The sequence below is a fragment of the Schistocerca piceifrons genome, chromosome 8, assembly GCF_021461385.2.
Source record: "Schistocerca piceifrons isolate TAMUIC-IGC-003096 chromosome 8, iqSchPice1.1, whole genome shotgun sequence".
In the NCBI taxonomy this organism is placed as follows: Eukaryota; Metazoa; Arthropoda; class Insecta; order Orthoptera; family Acrididae; genus Schistocerca; species Schistocerca piceifrons.
Window position 1 is genome coordinate 29,042,910 of NC_060145.1, and position 20,819 is coordinate 29,063,728.

Below are 20,819 nucleotides of genomic sequence, written 5' to 3' on the forward strand. Positions count from 1 at the left end.
ATGACGGATGTGATCTGTAATTGTTGTGCTGCTGTTTTCGCGTTCCCCGATTGACAGTGTCAATTTCCAGTTCTTGTAACAGTCCCTGAAAAGCTTCAATGTCGTCTTTGCAACGTCCTGCTAAAATAATATGTCGTAAATGTTCAGGCAATTTGATTAAGCAAATGCGGATGAGTTTTGAGGGGCTGTATGGGTTTGAAAGATACTGATTCTCATGCAACATATCTTCAAAATATTTGACAAGACTGGAAAATTCAGATTGTTCAAAGTGTTTCATCATCATGATGCTATGTTTTACTCGGTCTTGTGTAGCTTGAGACCAATATGCTGAGAGGAAGGCATGGTAAAATTCTCCTTCACTGTGACAATCGTGAATGACCGATCGCATTCTTACAGCTGGTTCATTCTCCAAGTAGCCACACATAAATTCTAACCTGTGCTCCAATGACCAGTTGGGAGGAAAACAATGAGAGAATTGATGGAGCCGCGCTTGTGGATGAATGTCGTTGGCAGAATTCTTAAACGTTTTGAATTTACGTGTAGTAATGAACAGCTTATAGTCAAAATCATCGTGTCGGCGAGTAACATATCGGTCATTGTTACGTCGTGTCGGCGGTTCCATCTCAAAATTCGGTGCACCTTGCCAATTTCTTTCATAATTTCCGAAATACCCTGTGTTATTATTTTGTGGCTGTTCCGTATTTCTATGTCCCTCTTCCCGTATTGGGGCGCGAGTGTCCTCTGAAATACGTAATTCTTGTATTACCTGTGTCAGCTGATCTTGTACTTCCCGGATTTCCCTTTTGTACTGTGTATTGATCTGATTTTGATTTTGTTTGAATTTTCTAATTTGTTCGCACTCTTCTGTGACATTAAAGACTACCGGTTTTGTGTCATTCAGATTATCATCTACCTTCGTAGATAAATTATTTAGCTGATCCGAAAGTTCAGCTACTTTCTCTGATAATGAACTAATTTCCTCCATGTGTCTTTCTGAACCAATTTTCAGAGTATCTACTGTGTCCTTTAAGTTTTCCTGAGTTTTTGCAAGTTGCGTAACCAAATTGGTGGATGCAACTGAGTCAATTTTAGCTTGCAAGGTCTCATGATTTTCATGAACAATAGTTTGCAGTTCTTTTATGGCTGCTTCGTGATTCTGTAATGCATTTTCATGCCGCGAAAAAATAGGTTGGAAATGCTCACAAATTTGTGGTTTTACGTCATTACAGACATTTTGACATTTCGATTCGATTTTATGTAACTCAGTAGTTAAATCTTCACGTGTTTGTTCAAGTGTGGTGTCTAACTTTTGAAGATTTTGTTGCATTGTGTCTAACTGTTGCTGTTTTTGTCTCTGATTTTGTTTCATTTGTTGCATTAATTGCAATAATAATGTATTAGTGTCTGGAATCTGTTCCTCTATGCTTTTCGGCAGTGCCTTTGCACCGGCAACATTCACATTTTGACAAGCAGAAAATGTGTCTTCACTTATTTGAGAAAACGGTGAGGACCCAAAACCAGAATCTACAGTATTTGCGAGATTGTTTCCTGTCATTTCGGATTCCTGAGGCGAGCTGTTGCCGACTGATCGATCGATAATGCTTCCCTGTTCACTAATTGTTTCACTGTGTACACCATTATTTGCAGCCCGCTCCATTTCCCTATGTGCAATTACCAAATTACTATTTTGAACATTAGTTAATTCACTACACGGTGGCGCTAACACACTGCTTTCGTTTTCACTGTCATTTCTCAGTTTACTTTGGAGCCTAGTATTACGTTTTTCACACGTCATAATTGACACAATATTTCACACGACAACACAGAAAAGCACAGTTTGAAGAGCAAAAATAAGAGAACACATTAACATAGTACTGAAAACAATATCTAGTTAATTGCAGCTGCGAAATACTTTGTGCAAATCTACATGTGTGCCACACCTGTTTTACTGTACAAAAATGAAAGACTGCAACTACAAAGGAAATTCTCTCTATAATTACGCGCTAGCAATAAACAATAGCTACACTAATTACACAAACTACAAGAAAAAAATCAGAAGATTCCAGTGAGGTATCCTAGGCTAAGGGTCGACATATGAAACGTCCCCTTATTAAAACTTTATATACGACTGTGCTTAAACTGACACAATATTTTTAGCGCAACGCAATCTGACTTTCAAAAATCCCTACAAAAAAATGGCCCTGACTAACATTAACCTATGCATTTCACAAATCGCTTACCTCACAAAAATCTTGGTTACTCGTACTACTGCAGTACAGCTAGCGCCACTACTACCAGCTAAATAAAAGATTCAAACTATGGAAGGCACTAACTACTGTTAGGGATAGTTAGCAAATGAAAGATTTTAATAGAGAACAAACAATTTATTTACCCTAATATCATCAAAAGTCATATATAGGAGTTCGTAACATCCATTATTACAAATATCAAAACTCCGCCATTTCTCTCTCCACATCCACCACTGCTGGCGGCTCACCTCCAACTGCGCAACGCTATGCGCTGTTGACATCCAGCTGCCGCTGCCCAACACTACAATGGCAGACAACAATGCAAACTAGCCACAGACTGCACACAGCAAACCCAGTGATTTTCATACAGAGCGCTATGTAACGTTGCCAATAAGAAAACATAAACAGCCTACTTACAAGGTTTAAGTAGTTCTAAGTTCCAGGTGACTGATGACCTCAGTAGTTAAGCCGCATAGTGCTCAGAGCCATTTGAACCATTTGAACCCTTTGCTGTCAATCACCAGAGCCAACCATGCACTATGCTTCACAGTGCTGGTGACCTGGTACTCACACCCCAACACTTCTTGCAACTGCTGGCCCACACCTCTGCCGTGGGAACTAACTAGCAACAGAACCTTCTTCTTTGTGTTAGACTTTCCAATTAACCTAAACCTCGTAACTGCTGAGGACTGCTGCATGTTCCCTACATCTACAGCTAAAAGAGGCTATTCTCCACTCAACTCTTGACAGTTGGCAAGTCTATTGCATATACGCAAAGTATAAGTGTCTGAATACCTCCCCCTTCTAGCTGCCTTCTTGCCAACTGCCAGTTCCCATTCCCCACCACCCTTCACCCTCCTCAACCGATGTAGTTCCTCCTTTGGGCGTTGTAACTGCACCTGAAGGGCACAGATCTTACGATCTACTCACAAACCTGCGGCAGACCCCACACTTCTCAGTCATGGTAAAATTTGACAGATACTGAAAAAAAAACTATATGTCTACGTTACCTAATTTCAGTTACACCAGCAGAACTATTTATATAACTAACAACAGCGGTCTCGAAATTCTCTGTCTACCATGAAAGCAACTACTTGTATTAACACTACTACACCACAGCTAGTACCAATACCAACAACGCTTCAGAAAATTATTCGCTAAAACCAAAATTTCAAGCAGCCACTGGAACATTCAACGAAGTTAAATCACTGAATGAAAATTTTACTGAAATATTTCACTAGAAGCAATGAGAAGTGTCAGCTGAAAGCTAAAGCACGAAATTTACTAAACGACTTCAACGCACAGAAAACTCTGAATAACTAAGAGAGCGAACGTTTCCTAAATTTTATTAAATCGTTACTTCACCACAAACAGCACGAAACACCCCGGAAAACTATTAAATTTAATAACTGTCTAACAGTGCGCAAATAACTTTGTCAGTACTTATCTTTATAGCCTCTACAGCTGCAGCTGCACCCCGCAAACTGTGAACACACTACTCCTCGTTCTACGTTTGTTGATGTTCATCTTATATCCTCCTTTCGATATAATGTCCATTCCATTAAACTTCTCATCCAAGTCCTTCGCTGTCTTTGCCAAAATGGCAGTGTCATCGGCAAACCTCCAAGTTTTTATTTGTTCTTCTAGGACTTTAATTCCCACTCAAAATTTTTCTTTTGTTTTCCTTACTGCTTGCGCAATATACATACTGAATAACATTGTGGATAGGCTACAACCCTGTCTTACTCCCTTCTCAACCACTCGTTCTATTTCGTGTCACTCGACTCTTATAACAGCCTGATGGTTTATGTACAAATTGTAAATAGCGTTTCACTCCCTGCATTTTATCGCTGCCACCTTCAGAATTTGAAAAAGATTATTCCAGTCAACACTGTCAGAAGCTTTCTGTAAGACTACAAATGCTATAAACGTAGGTTTGCCTTTCTTTAACCTATCTTCTATGAGAAGTCGTAGGGTTAGTAGTCCTCGCGTTTTCCTACATTTCTCAGGACTCCAAACTGATCTTCCAGACATGAAAATACGTACTGTAGAAAAAGATAAGTAAACAAAGGGGGGCCAATGAATTGTGATACAGTCTGCTCACTTTGTAAAAGGTTATTATGTTAGTGAGTACGTGACGAAGATATTGAACAGTAATGAACACACATGGTGAAAACTTTAAGGCACAGTCAAGCTAACATTGTGTTTGGACGCATTGAAAAGGTCAACTAAAACTAAAACGCACACGGATGATGTTGAATGTTTCTCTCACTTGAAGTGAACTCAGCAATCTGCATTCCATTTCTGGCTTAGAGCAAAACGATGACGTTTTCTTTGTGTGATGTGGGGCGATTTTATGGACGCTTTCACAAATGCTAAGGTATTCAGTTGCTTGACGCCCAAGTGGCACAGCGACCCAGTGATCTGACAATCATTCTGTGCCACGTATCTAACCAGACTGTCGTTGTGGGATACTGAGATCATCGTAGTTACTAATCTGAGGAGTGTATTCAGAATAACGATACCGTGTCCTACAGAGAAACTTACACAGCGCGAACTGTGGATAATAATTAGAAATTAAAAAAATGGTTCAAATGGCTCTGAGCACTGCGGGACTTGACATCTGAGGGCATCAGTCCCCTAGAACTTAGAACTACGTAAACCTAACTAACCTAAGGACATTAAACACATCCGTGCCCAGGGCAGGATTCGAACCTGCGACCGTAGCAGTCGCACGGTTCCGGACTGAAGAGCCTAGAACCGCTCGGCCACCGCGGCCGGCTTACAAAATCGGTTTCGGCTCTATGGCCTCGTTCATTTCAAACCTCGGACCCGTAAATGGTTGTGCCGACACTGGGTGCAATTCCTCAGACGAAACATAAGAAACAAACCTACTACCGTGAAATCATGGATCTATGTAGTTAATTAAATTTATCATTAGTCATTTATTATGTGTAAAAGTTTCAGATGTGTGTTGACAAAGGGTTTACTTTCAGTACAGTTCTTGTAGGTCCTACCTTACGTAGTAGTAATTTCGTTGTAAGACCGGGGCACGTAATCTGATAACGAACGAAAGTCTGATCGTATCATGAGGTACAATTCGATCTACACAGACGTGACTTTCCTGCTGCCCAGCCATCAACTTCTGTTTGCATGATGACTACAGATATGGTCCAAAGATGGCTGACAACACCGCCTACTTCAGGTCCCTGGGTCCCTCATACATTGTCAGCGTCAGGAAACCACTCAACCATCACCACCGTCCATCATCTCTCGATTTCAAAGGCGGACCGTAATGAAACACAAACTGTAACAGTCCTATCACTGCATCTGTCCTATGTATTATAACTTGTTCGTACGATGCTATCTTTGAGATACAATGAAAAAGGAAAATAGACAATACGGACATTAACTAATACTTTATGAACATTTATGTGTGAATCACATCAATGAAATTTTTTCTGATCACTTTCAGCTGTTTAAACAAAGACTTTAAAATAGATGCTAAATTACAAGTTTTTTGATCACTACCCTTTGATTAACTGATTTATACAGAACCATCCTCAACAGAAGTAGTGTCTGTAATCAGTTCTGAACCATTTTCGCTATCGAGTGCTGAATTACATCTCTAAATCTGCAAAGTGTTAACATTTGAATGAGATCTAATGTTCTTTACAATGTCCGATTACCAGTGTCATTCATTATCCTCTAATCTTTTCGTAGCACCCAAACATTTCCGCTCTCCAACGTCAGCTTCTGGCCCTTATGAGTCATGTACATGAAGATAACAGTTATTTAAGCAACTGAAGGGATTAGACGAATCAAGAGTATCTTGTGCCACACATTTACACTAAACCGTTTACCCTTTCATGGTCCTTTTGCTGTCGTCAATGTGACGCGGGCTTGTTATGTGAACAATTTACCTCTTACTCTAGAAACATTTTAAAAATCCACACAGGTCGAAACAAAGCCAGTGTTCCATAGCAGAGACAACAATCTGAACCGTGGGAGTAACTGCAGTTCTAGAAAATGGCTCAGCACTATGGGACTTAACTTCTGAGGTCATCAGTCCCCTATAACTTAGAACTACTTAAACCTAACTAACCTAAGGACATCACACGCACCCATGCCCGAACCAGGATTCGAACCTGCGACCGTAGCGGTCGCGCGGTTCCAGACTGTACCTCCTAGAACCTCTCGGCCACCCCAGCCGGCGCAGTTCTAGAAACATTAAGCTTTTACCTCAGGAAGACAGTAGCTTCACTCATTTTACTCAATAATTTAGTTCCTGTTCGATCAAGTTTGAGGAAGTTTACAATCGTCTTTGATTTACGGCATTGTTTTGTTTACCTTATTAAAATCCTTACGCAGAAAGTGCGGTTAGAATTGTTAACTGATTGAAAAGTTTGCTGATCTCAAAGTGGAGCTGAATACTATGTTCTGGATAGTTGGTATTCTGTTTATGTGAGATAATTTTTTGCCTTAGAAGACATTCAAGATGTTTACCAAAGATTAATGTTTGCTGAAAGCAGTATGTAAATGTAACTGTTTAGAGTCTCTTCCATATTCCAGATCCAAATAAGTGAAAGTACGTGAAGTGCTTATCTTATTCTCCCGTTATTTATAAACCACTACACTCGTCCTCTGTAGAAGAGATGCGTTTTTTTTATCCCGTTTGAAAGTCAAAGTAGCTTACCTCTCATGCGAGCTGCCGTCATGCTAAGACTTTGTGCTTCGCCCGAAGTAAACACTGAAATTTTAACGGCGCCCTTTCGATACGTATTCCATATGTATTCTACCATATTCATGTCCTCTGGCTGAAGATACCAACAAAATCACCTACATTCTTTGATGGAATAAGAGCGTGTGAAGCTGTAGATAAATTTATCTTTAAATGTCTGTGTTAATGCTATTTTTCATATGCACTTACAAATATGTTTAGCCTGCACATAAACTTACGTTGTTCTCTGTCCGCAATTCGCTTTAAATGTAGGACTTTTTATTAATTGAAATATTCATCTTAGTGAAACCTCTAACATGAAAACGCAATCATCTAACCGAAACAGTCTTGATGCCACAGGTTTGGTAAAGTACTATGATGAAACGCCTACAATTAGATAACTGTGCAAGATACCTTATCTTCGTGATACAGTGCGAGACCAACTCGTACTTCAACAGCGGCCTGCAGCTGTGGTATGCAACTGAAGAGGGCCTGAATGTATATCTTCCCTTCCCACGCTTCTGTTTTCCTTCCGAGTTATAAAAGTGGTTGGTTTAGGACTGTGACGAAAAGATTGCCATCCTTGTTTGCCCAGCCGTGGTCAATAACGAGGTGTCGAGCAAACATGGACCGTTCTTCAAAGTAGGTTCCCAGTTAAAGAGCACATGCGCTCTGCGTTTGTCCAGCCGACACAGTGCTTGCGGGGTTGCGTCAGGGAGGACAGGTACTTTGAGGTTGAAAACTCATGATATCGCGTTTGATATTCACATTACGATCAGTACGTTGGTTTCCATGTCACATGTTTCTTCCACTCGAATCGTTAAAAAAATACTTATTACGTTTGTACACTGTGAGAGTTAACCATTTAGGCTGTCAGACAGCTGTCACTCCTGGTAGATTCTAACCGACAGTAACCAATTGGTGCGTTTGGTATTGATACCAATACATAGTTTTTCAATATCTCCATAATATCAGAAGGAAAGATTTGTTACCGAGAGCATCGTAAGATGTTGACTGCATATGTATTTCAAGCATTTTCCTAAACATAAATGAATTCGATTTGGCTGATTCGATGCCACGTATGATACCGGTATGTATACCGCCTGCCCAAAAATGTGAAACTCAGAAGACAAGGTCGAATGTCAATATAACATCCTTCAGGTACACACCGACTGCGGGACATGAGAATGATTAAAGTTGCAATTCACTGTGCCAGGTAGAACAGCTACCAGAGTGTATTAGTGTTGTTTGTGTTTAGTGTTGTTAGCAGGCCTGATACGGTATGTATGGGGAGTACACAGCGCCATTCCTTCATTGTCACAATGAAGGACACGGAGACGCAGAGTGCTCGTGTGAGATGGCGTTATCAGCACTTGAGAGACAATGGCGTTACTGTCGGTCTCGATTTGGCGGTTTGGCCGAATTGTGCAGTAAGAAGATTTGCAGTGCGTTCGGACGTGACAGTGGCCTCATGCTGGACTACATGGGAACTTGGAGGCAGGTGTACATCTAGGTTCCGGTCGATGATGCCTGCTCATCACAAGAGAATCACAGATATTGTGCACCTAGCATATCCAAACCACTTCCACATCTGCGTCTGCCATTCCAAAACAATGGCTCAAATGAATCTGGGCACTATGGGACTTAACTTCTGAGGTCATCAGTTCCCCAGAACTTAGAACTACTTAAACCTAACTAACCTAAGGACATCACACATATCCATGCCCGAGGCAAGATTTGAACCTCTGACCGTAGCGGTCGCGCGGTTCCACACTGTAGTGCCTAGAACCGTTCGGCCATTCCGACCGGCGCCATTTCAAAACAAGTAATGGTGTCCGTGCATTATCGTGTGGCATCCCTCACCACTAACCGGACTAACAGCAGCCCTGATAGGGAAATAGAGCCTCTTGCATACCCATTAACTAACACCACAACACAAACGGCTACATTTTTAGTCGTGCCGCGACCAGGACAAATGGACAGCTAACGAACGTCGCATTAGGGAACTCCCACGTCCCTCTATACCATATCCAGATAACGTCATCGTCTATGGATGACATGGCGATCGGTCGGTCCTGATTGGCCCGTCTGCGGTGAGAACGGCAGAGCTTTTCTTTGCCTTTGAAGCAAAGACAGAGAGAGTAGAAATGCAAAGTCAAAGAAACTGGTTGGCGAAAACTGCTTCCAACACATTTCAAATTTCGATATGTAAGACTATGAGAACATCAACTGAAGAAAATATATGGCGGTTAACGAATGAGAGGAAGAACGAGGACAGTATACTGGTGAGGTGTCTTCTTGGGCACTCAATTTTGTTAGATTGATTAGGTGGAAGAGACCAAACAGCGAGGTCATGGGTCTCATCGGATTAGGGAACGATGGGGAAGGAAGGCGGCCGTGCCCTTTCAAAGAAACCATCCCGTCATTTGCCTGAACCTAAATCTGGATGGCCGGACACTGGATTGAACCGTCGTCCTCCCGAATGCGAGTCCAGTGAGCTAACCACTGCGCCACCTCGCTCGGTTTGGGCATTCAGGAATCGGTATTTTGACACTGGAAGTAACATATATGATCTGAGTGGATAGAGAGTAAAATTTTTGAAGCAAAATATGGACGATTTAAGTAGGATGAAATTGAGCAGGGCAGCATACCACTCAGACAAAAAATAAGGTCTTAATGTGGCAACGTGATAGAACTACTGGTTAATTAATCTTCAGTAGTGGTATTTAAATTTAATGTCTTTAGGGTTCCCCTCAAATCACTTCGTGGGAACGTCAAAGAACAGAGCCTTGAAACTCTTGTTTTCTTTCTTAAGGGGATACGAGGTCGTAATTTGGATTAACAACTCCATTATTCTTTTATTGTCTAACGAATTTCCTTAAAGCTTCCTCTATAAACATGGCACATTACGTGCGACTCTAGTACCATTATAACCGTAACAGTTTCGTAAGTGTACGCGAATGGCCGTGTTACGTTTGTTTTAGCAATCTTAACTGACCTCAAATTTTCTGATGCTGTTTATAAATTAATGATTTCAGATTTCCCACTTACAGAGATCCGAAATATATTGTTACATTCTTAAAATCTTTCCTTTGGTTCGTAGGACTGGCTCTTTTATTCGCAGCTGTAGTATTGGTGCTAAATAGTGTGTTCTTAGGAAAGTTGTTTTGAGTGTTTTCTTGCTGTGTGTTGGCTTTTATTTAGTTGAAACACCAATAGCCATGTTAAAAGTATTTAAAAATAGGTTGTATTCAGTATGCTTAACGATAAGTTTCGGGAAGTTACACCTAGCATTAACGGAAGTCACATAATGAGGCCATGTCATTTGCCAAGATGGCACTGAAATTGACTAAAATTTGTATGTGCCTTGCTTAATTTGTCCCAATCACAGACTCCTAAACAGCAACAAACCTTTTGGGATTAGCTAATTATTAAGGAAAATTTGTGAGGGGATTTTCTGACACTGCCAAACTGCAGACACATTAAAGGTAGGTGTAAAATTGCCACTGTTTGATGAGTGTCAAACCACATTCAACAAATCGGATGGCCGGCCGAGGTGGCCGAGCGGTTCTAGGCGCTCCAGTCCGGAGCCGCGCTGCTGGCCACCGTGGGATTTAGATAGAAGAAAATTTTGTTACAGTGTTAAGAACGATGTAAAACATGGTCCTCTTTGTTGTCCTACGTGCCGGCCCACGTGTGGAATAATTTCAGCAACGTTATGCATAGAGGATGAGATAATAAAGACATTAAAGTAACTAACACGTCATACTCTAATAATCGACAAGCTTCTTCTTCTTCTTCTTCTTCCGTATCCGGATGCACCAATTATATCTTCCCTTCCCAGTAATTAGCAACGTAGTTTGCTTTGTCATTGATTTTCAAAATATCATCTTTAGTGCTTGTTATAGACATATCTAGGCAAATCAGTAGGTGGTTCAAGTCCTGTATTGCTCCGCATTCACACCTATCGCTATCACTGTAACCCCATTTAAATAGGTTTGATTTGCACCCAGTTACACCAGTGCGCAGCCGGTTTAATGACCTCCAAGTTGTAAAAGGTAGTTGAAATCCTGCAGATCCCTCCTCAAGTAGTTCCATTGTGGAGTGTGGCACCATTTCTTCCCAAAGAGATAGCCGCCTTTCGCCGGGCTTGGTGGCGAGCTCTTTAGTAGTTTCAATGAAACTCCTGCGGGATTTCAACCGGACACGTTGTTTTCGGTGCATATGCATCAGGTATCGAGGATCATTCTTTTGTTTTGATCTTTCGATCTCGGCGGCTAGTTATCTGCGGATTGTGGGTGGTGCTATGCCTATGATGGGATAAATGATGTCTGTGGGAGTTGGTTTGAGGCATCATGTGGCAATACGTACAGTTTCGTTTACGGCGACGTCAACTTGCGTAGTGTGAGCAGAGTTCCTCCAAACTGGCGCCGCGTATTCCGCTGCTGAGATACTCAGCACCAGACCCGTGCTGCGCAAAACATGTGGTTGAGCTCCCCATGATGAACCTGTTAGCTTCCGCAGTATGTTGTTCCTGGCACAGACCTTTTTTTTAGTGTTGTGACAGTGCTGGTTAAAAGTAAGTGCTCTGTCCAATGTTACTCCCAGGTATTTTGGGCTGTTTGTATGTTTCAGCTCTTCCCCTTGCCACATGACTCGGAGTTTCCGTTTGACTTGTTTGTTCCTAAGATGGAAGGCGGATACTTGAGATTTACTAGGGTTTGGTTTGAGATTATTGCCGTCGTAATAGGTAGCACGTTCTGTTAAGGCTCCTGTGAGATTCTCCTCCACTTGTTCAAAGGTTTTATCCTGTGTGGCCACTGCTGCATCATCAGCATATATGAACATTCGTGTCTGGTGGCTGATGGGAAGATCATTTGTATAGATGTTAAATAATATTGGAGCCAAGACACTACCCTGTGCAAGACCATTCTTCTGTGTCCTCCATCGGCTGTTTTTAGATTGTAAGGTTACATAGTAGCGTCTGTTCTGTAGCATGCATTGCACGAACATAGAAAGAGTGTAGTCCTTAGTGACATTATACACTTTCTGGGTAGGCAACTTATGGTTAACTGTGTCATATGCAGCACTGAGATCCAGGAATGCGACCCCAGTTACTTCTCCTCTCTGATAGCCGTCTTCGATGTACTGTGTGAAATTAAGGATTTGGCCACAGCATGATTTTCCTGGTCTCAATCCAGCTTGTTCGTTAATGAGGGCTTTGTCCACATAATCAGCTATGCGTTTGAGGATCACTCGCTCAAGCACTTTAAATAAATGACAAAGCAGTGAGACACGCCGGAAATTTTTAGTTTCAGCTGGGTCTTTCCCTGGTTTTAGTAACGCAATAACCCGAGCTTTCCTCCACAGTTTAGGAATTTACATTGTTGTAATACAGTTATTCATTAGCTCTAGGATCCATGCCTGTACTCCCGGTCCAAAATGTGTAATTTGCTCAGATCTCAGATCGTCGAGGCCAGCGGCCTTATTGTTTTTCAAATCGTTGATGGCATCTTGTAGCTCCTGAATGAAGAACGGGTGAGCTAGGAAGCTAATCTCCTCGTTCAATTTTCTTTTAATTTTGCCATTCCTGATCTTCCTTTTAGTTTTTCCGTTCATGAGTAGTTGGTGGGCTATCTGATCAGGTGTAACTTCGCTGTAATTTGGTTGTGGTTCTGTTGGGTCGTTGCTGAGGGTTTTGACCAGTTTCCATGCCTTCCTACTGCTGTGCTTCATGTCCGTCTCTTGTAGGAGGTTGCACCACTTTTCCTTTCTCGCTTCGGAGATACCAGACATCAGTACCTCACCTGCCTGGATCGTTTCCTCTGAGAATGGGTCCTTATTGTACAGTTCTTCATACATTTTCAGAGCTTCCTTGCTGCTACCATTGAGTCCAGCGATATACTGGGTGCGGCACCCTCTAGGTATGCGCCGTCGAGAGATTTTCTTGACAAGGTTTATAAAAGTTTCATATGATTGTGTCTCTGGTTTCATTTCCAAGATCTCCTTATCAAGGTCCTCTGTGAAAAGTTCCCGATGAGCTTTTTCTTTTAAATTGAAGTGTCTCTTGAAGGGCATTACATCTGAGTTGATTACTGCAGTAATGCTGCAAGTTATTGCTCTGTGTTGCGATCTTGGAATTGGGTGTTCGATTTACTTTACAGTTTGCAGGGATACCTTTTCGGAGACAAAGATGTTATCTGGATTATATCCTCGTTTCCATCTTCCACTGTTAAATGATGCAGACAACTTTGGGTCATGTATCAATTTCAGTTTAGCCTGGTCTGCCCAGGTCTCCAGCATTTCGCCATCGTCATTTGTCTCTTTATAACCCCATGCGAGACCGTGACAGTTAAAATCTCCTAGTACAATTTTAGTGTTTTTTGAATGGAAATTTCCAGGCTCCGTAAATTTGAACCTCGCACTGGGTGGTTTGTACACGGATGTTACAGTACATGAATGTAGCTCAATAGTTACAATTTCTATATTTTCTTCGCAGGTCAGAGCACAGGAGCGTACGTCTAAGTTCGGTTTCACAAATATAGCACTTCCGTACCTTTCGTGTGGTCTCTCAAGAACTAATTTCATGCCCTGTATTTTTGGTCTATGGCTAGTTGGTGCTCAGTGTGTTTCTTGTATCACTAAAACATCACAGTTGTTTCGTTTGCACATGTCAGATAATAAAATTTCTTTATTTACAGATAAGCCTTCAATATTGTAGGAGGTTGTCACTAGTGATGGTCTTGATATAGGCTTTTTTGGAGTCTCTTCTGAGAGTTGTTTTGTCATCTTTGGTTTTGGTGCTCCGGTGTTTGCAGGATTGGCCGACTAAGTAGTTCCCAGGGGACGCCCGATTGCTTGTTGTTCGAGTGGTGAACGCAATCTTCGTGGAGGCTCCTGCAGTGTCCCCCATCGACAAGCTAATGTGAACCAACTTATAAAGACTTAACCTTAACACAATGACTAATGCGCGAGAAACACTTTAGTTTAAGGCAACGCTTGTAATGAGCACAATTCAACTGACTCACTATTACTGGGTGAATAAAACCCTTTCTTTCTAAATTTCAGACGCATATTCATCTCAGGGGGAACATTACCCTGAACCACCTGTAAAGGATGGGCTAAAATGAAAATAAAAAGTTATCCATAAGTGCCTTTAAAGATGAGCTAAAAATTCTGAAAGGTTTAAGCAGATATTCAGTGGGAAACATTTAAACAAATCTTCACAATCAGAAAATGGTGACTTTACACTGAGCCGTCTCTAAAGGGAAGTAAGAACTTTTCAAACTACAAACTAAATTCACACTAGTAAAGGTAAACGGACCCACTCTCAGATGCTGAGCTCTGTGTTTCAGATCCCCATCAGTTCAGGTGCAGAAGTTCCAAACCTACGTTTACAAAGAACTTATTAGAAAACTGGAAGTTCCACAGTAATTGACTAGCTGAAGCGGACTGAACGCCAGCACTACCAAGCGAAATCAAATAGCAACTACGCCAGCGCGGTGCAGGAAAACACACTACTCTGCGGACATGGGAGCTTCAGCAGTGAACAACTAATGGTGAGAATCGAGGAACGACTTCCAATCCTGTGACGATCACTAAAAAGGATATAAGCCAGCAAAGCAGTTAAGGGGGCTCAGTGCTGCAAGCAATTCCGTGACACGGCACACAGTGGTCACTCAAAACGCAGTTCCGTCTTAAGACGAGCTTTTACTGCTAAGCGTTTCGACAGCAACTAGCCGCTTCAAAGCCACCAATTCCACCCGGGAAAACTCCTTTACCGCCACTCCCCACCGAGATCGACTGCTCCCTCACTCACACGGCTGTTCCGTCAGCAGCCAACCATCTCTACAATTTTGCTACGCCTCGCTCGTAAGACCTCGCTAAACCAAAGAGCCGACTGACAGATCTACACCCGCGAGGTAAATCCTCTGGCCAACGATATAGGCGCTACGATCCCGGAGCGCAGGTATCAATCTGTGCCGTAATTCCACTGATGCTCCACCTTTCAGTGTGGAATTTGTGGACTCGCTATGGAATCAGCAACTCGATGGAGTACTGTTCTCTGGGCAGGAGGACGTCATTCTTGAAAGGGACCATTGGTGACTTACAACTTGTGGGAAGTAAGGCTTGAGGTGCGGAAACTGGAGGGGACGTTCGTCGAATTACTTCTTCAGACCAAGAGGAAAGGGGTATTGGAGGAAGTACCAAGAGTTGCTTCTCTCATGTGGACGACTGTGGGAACAGTTGCGCCGAGTAGTAGATCTTGTGCAACATACATCACTGAGTCAAAAAGTCGATGGTTTGACTCATTTGGGATACCGTTGAAGACAGTCTTTGGTGCTGCCCATACTGATAATATCCAGCAATTTAATGACACCCTGGAACAAGTGAAGAAAGTAGCAAATGGCAATAGAGCTCCAACTGAGCGAGATACCACGCAGTTAACAGACCTGGGACGTTGTGAGAAGTGGCTATAGAAATGACAAGGTGTGTGTAAGAAACCATAGACACGGTGAATTTGGGCTTGAAAATACTGTAAAAATACTATAAAAAAGGACATGGACTCTATAAAATAAGAGATCAGGCGCACCTCAGTTCGATCTGTTCCTTCCTGGGGACACCGCTGTAGGCAACGGTGCTCAGGTTCATGCAGTGTTCGTTAACTTCAGAAAGGCAACTGACACGCTCGCACATTGCCGATGAGTGGAACAAATACGAGATTACCGTGTATCGGAGTGAATTCAAGACTACCTTCCGAACCGAAGTCACCACGTCGTTCTTAACGGAACTAAATCTAGAGTTGTAAAGGTAAAATCCAGAGTAACCAAAAGAAGTGTGATAGGACCGTTACTGTTTACAGTTTATATAAGCCATTTAGCAGATTGCCTCGGAAGCACTTTAAGGGGGATAGGACGTCAAACGGGCAAATTTGGAGCAGGAGAGGCATCTCAGGACATTGTAATTTCCAGTGTCTATACTTTTATAAATAAATTCATAAAACTTCGTCAGAATCATCAGGAAGGATTCAGAATTCACACTCATTGCAGTGGAAGTTCTAAAACATAACAAAATAATTTTTTCACGTGGGAAATTTCATCACTTTTTCACTTACTAATGGCTGCATTTGTTGCTATAGGTACACTTTTCTTCGTAAGTTAGAGAGATTCTTGGATGAATTTTGCACAGCATACATACCATACTTACAAGTGCCTGAAACTCTAGAATTTATTTAATTTATGAAAACACGAATGAACTGTTGTATTTTAAACTTCATGTTTAGAATAAACAAATTTTGTAGTTAATTACCTCAATTTTTACCACAGTTTTTAATAGATTTGGAAAATTCTAGAGTTTCATACACCTTTAGGTATGGTTTGTATGCTGTGCAAAATTCATCGAACCATCTCTCTCACTTACGAGGAAAAGTGTACCTACAGCAACAAATGCTGCCATTAGTAAGTGAAAAAAATGATGAAACTTCACATGTAAAAAAAATTACTTCGTTATGTTTTCGAACTTCCACTGGCATGAGTGTGAATTCAGAATCCTTCCTGATCATGTTGACAAAGTTTTATGAATTTATTTGTAAAAGTATACACCGTGGAAATTAAAATCTCCTGTGGTGCCTCTCCCGCTCCAAGTCGGCCCGTTTGACGTCCTACCCCACTGAAGGCTGTTCGCAGATAACGCAGTTACCTGTAAGAAAGTAGCAAACAACAGTAATCACCAGAGTGACCGGCAGCGTTTGGTGGTTGGTGCAAGCGCTGGCAGTTGACCCTGAACGCAAATAAATTTAATATATTGCACATACATAGGAAAAGAAATCCTCTACTGAACAACCACACTACTGATGACAAATTGTTGAAGATAATAGCCATCGCAAAACTTGTAGTAGCCATTGTCCAAACCGACCTTAAATGGAATAACCACCTAAAACAAATATTAGAAAAAGTACACGCCAGAATGTGAATCATAGGGAGGACCTTAAGTAAATTTAACTCATTAACGAAGCGAAAGATTTACAAGGCTCTTGTTTGACCGATTAATGACTATTGTTCTTCAGTCCGGGATCGTTCACAGGTTAGACTCATAGGTGACATGGACAACATCCAACGAAGACCGGCGCGTTTCGTTACGGGTTCTTTTACTCTGCGTCAGAGCGTTACAGAGATGGTCAACAAACTCCTGTGGCGGATATTAAATGAGTGGCGTTGGGCATCACGGAGTGGTTTACTACTCAATTTTCTAGAGCATTTTCCGGGAATAGTCTGACGACGTGTCACTTCCACAGACATACACCTCACGAAATGACCACGACGAGAACATTCGTGAAATTAGAGCTAACGCAGAGGACTACCGGCAATGCATTAATCCCATGCGCCATTCGCGACTGGTACACGGAAGATGGGGACAGTTACTGATACCAGAATTCCCCTCCGTCACACGCAGTTAGGTAGCTTGCAGGTTATGTCAAACATGGATCTATTGGATACTACAGTCACGGTGGAGAGGCTCTTGCGGTCACTAGCAGATAATATGCAGGATGCTGGAGTACAAGTAAGAGCATTAAGGGAGAGAATACACCGTGCAGTACAAGAGGAGTTAAATCCTACACTTCTACTTCCAGGAAAATCCCTGGGTGCCCCATGGAAGGCTGAGAAATTCCTCACAGCGGAACAGCAACATATAGTGCAACTCACAAAGCACAGCTTACCGTTATTTTACCGCCCAGTGACGGAGTAATTGTTTCCGTCAGAGGGAAAATTCACTTACTAGTTCATTTTCTAGTAACGAGAGTCATTACGCGTTAAGTATGTTTTATGGTCCACTCCTAAGCAGTAGACCAGAAAAGTTTAGGAACGTACGTACATGTAAGATACACTAAGTGACACTCATCTCCAGAGCGAGGGGAAGCTAAGCATTGATATTAGTGGACGAACTCTGTCGATGTCAGAGATAATGTGTAAAAATATTTCAGACTAGGTTGGTTCGGAGTAATAGAATGGCACTTGACATTTATTTTTACGAACAGCGTAATAGTTGTTGGTCTGATGTCGAAAAGGCTTGCATAGGAGAGAGTATTAAGGGAGGCTGTATCAAACTGGTTGGGATATCGGGTAGACATATCCCTAAATGTCGATATATCGGATCCAAATATACAATACTTTTAGTCGGTTACTGTCCAGTCCATACATCGGCAACATCGATATTTTGTAGTGATGTAATCGGATAATATTATCATCATCATACAACTCGTCACAGAGAAAACTGAACCTTGCTTCCATTTTAATACTGAAATATTGATACCGTACCGTTTTTTTATTTTGAGGTTCTTAGAGATATTTCGATTTTTGTCAGTCGTGTATTTTCTTAACCCACTCTCACTCGATATTAAGGTTGGTAGAAATATTGAAAATGTAGAATCTAAAAGAAAAGAGAGAAACTCTAGACCAAGATTTTAAACATGGCTGAAACAGCAGATGTTCAAATTCTTCGTGGTAAATGATGACAGCCAAAACAGTTGCAGGATAAATATTTATTAAAATTCTTGACGACAGTTTCGGTATATCTAAATATACCTTCATCAGAAGTAAAATACACCTCTTTTCAGGATTTTAAATGAGATGTCCTTGTATTTCGAAACAGCCTTTGAAACCTGGGCAGGTACATATTTCGAAATATATGGACATCTCATTGAAAATCCTGAAAACAGGTGTATTTTACTTCTGATGAAACCGAGCGAGGTGGCGCAGTGGTTAGCACACTGGACTCGCATTCGGGAGGACGGCGGTTCAATCCCGTCTCCGGCCATCCAGATTTAGGTTTTCCGTGATTTCCCTAAATCGTTTCAGGCAAATGCCGGGATGGTTCCTTTGAAAGGGCACGGCCGATTTCCTTCCCAATCCTTCCCTAACCCGAGCTTGCGCTCCGTCTCTAATGACCTCGTTGTCGACGGGACGTTAAACACTAACCACCACCACCACTTCTGATGAAGGTATATTTAGGTATAGCGAAACCGTGGTCAAGAATTTCAATAAATCTTTATCCTGAAACTGTTTTGGCTGTCATTTACCGTGAAGAAACTAGTCTTTGTATACACTTCTTCAGAATTATCAGTACATTTACTAATACCACCCCTGGAGGTTAGGATAACTGGATCACAATCTATAGGGAAATATTTATCCAGCAGGAATGTTGTTCTCAAAAGTTGATGACATGATTCCTGCTCCAAGCAGCAGACTTAAAGCAGAAAGTGCCATATTAATTCTTGAAGGTCTTTGGAAAAGAAGTTTTTGAACTCATAGTTTATTCATTTTATATTGTGTGTATTTTGAAAAATTTGTTCCAATTTTTTCCTATACTGCAGTATAATTTTTTTATTATTTTTTCCAAAGATTTTTCTATTTATATGTAACAAAATGTAACTGGTTCTCCTTAATTTTTGTATGAATTCTTAAAAGCCACTTGTCACATTTTTAAGTGACACATACTTTCAAAATTAACATCATTTTAAAAGCCAATTTTTTATACCTATAAGCAAATAATCCTCGTTGGATGAATCGCTGTTATCGATATTTACAGCGATAATATTAGATTGCACCGAACACCGCAATTAATCTTTCCATCAAAAGAGTCTTCATAATGAAGACCACAACAACTACATCATACGGTTCCAAAATTAATAAAGCGTTAGGTGCATATGTTCAGTTGTAAGATGTTTCGATCTCACCTATGTAATTTCATTCTCTTTTTGGTTGTTTCTGTTCACACAGCACTAAACGTCATGAAGGTCAACGGATGCATTAATATCTAAAATAAGAGACGCAGCTCCCAGGTAAAAGCGAATTCATAAGCTGCTGGGTGACGAGAGCACCTACGAGGAAAATACAGCTTTTCTCGAGGGAAAGCATAGTGTTCATGTTCTCGGCAGAGGGTGAGAGTGGGATGGAGGGCTGATGGGAGCTCCTAGTCCTCTAAGGACACCTAATTCCCTACCGACCACCGCTCCCCTCATCTCTTGCTGAGCCAGTCGTCTGTCCGACGTAACGCATCGCTCCAACTGCTCTGCTGCAGCCAGCCGCGTTTCTTGTCAGACAGCACAGGGCGCGTGCAATATTTAATGAGGCCTAACAAAACAGCGGCAGCAGTAGCTCAGTGTATCACGCCCTGGGGAGGGGCTTCTAACTCCCGTTCCATCTGCCGCCGGCAGTCCTGACGCTCGTTCCATCTTCCGCCGGCATTCCCGTGCCGGAGAGACAAATCCTTTGCGGATATTATCCCAGACATCTCGTTGTATCTTACCGCGGTTGGCATTAGAAGGTAGAAATGAGGACCAATCTATCCCATCTGAGTTGGTTCAGACAGCCCAGTACGAGCTAGTATCTGTTCTTGGAAGTATCGCATAAGCAACGACAAACTTGTCGGTGATTTCGATGTCTGACCATTCAGTAAGCATGACAGCAATGGACAACATATTAAGGTAGCCACCTCTGAAAAGTTACACCGCGAAGATAATCATCTCACGAAGGTCAGTCTCAGTTCTCCTTTCCAATCACTTTATGACCACACCAGAAACTGAAAGAGATGCTGTGCCCCGTAAAGGCCAGTATTGGTCTCAATATTCCTGAAATTTATAATATTCCTTGTAATGTGTGATATTAGTTACATTTGCCAGTCTGTAACAAGCATTTCACAATAAATACACTACTGGCCATTAAAATTGCTTGACCAAGGACAAATGCAAATGATAAACGTGTGTTCATTGGACCAATATGTTATATTAGAACTGACATGTGATTACATTTTCGCGCAATTTCGGTGCATGGATCCTGAGAAATGAGTACCCA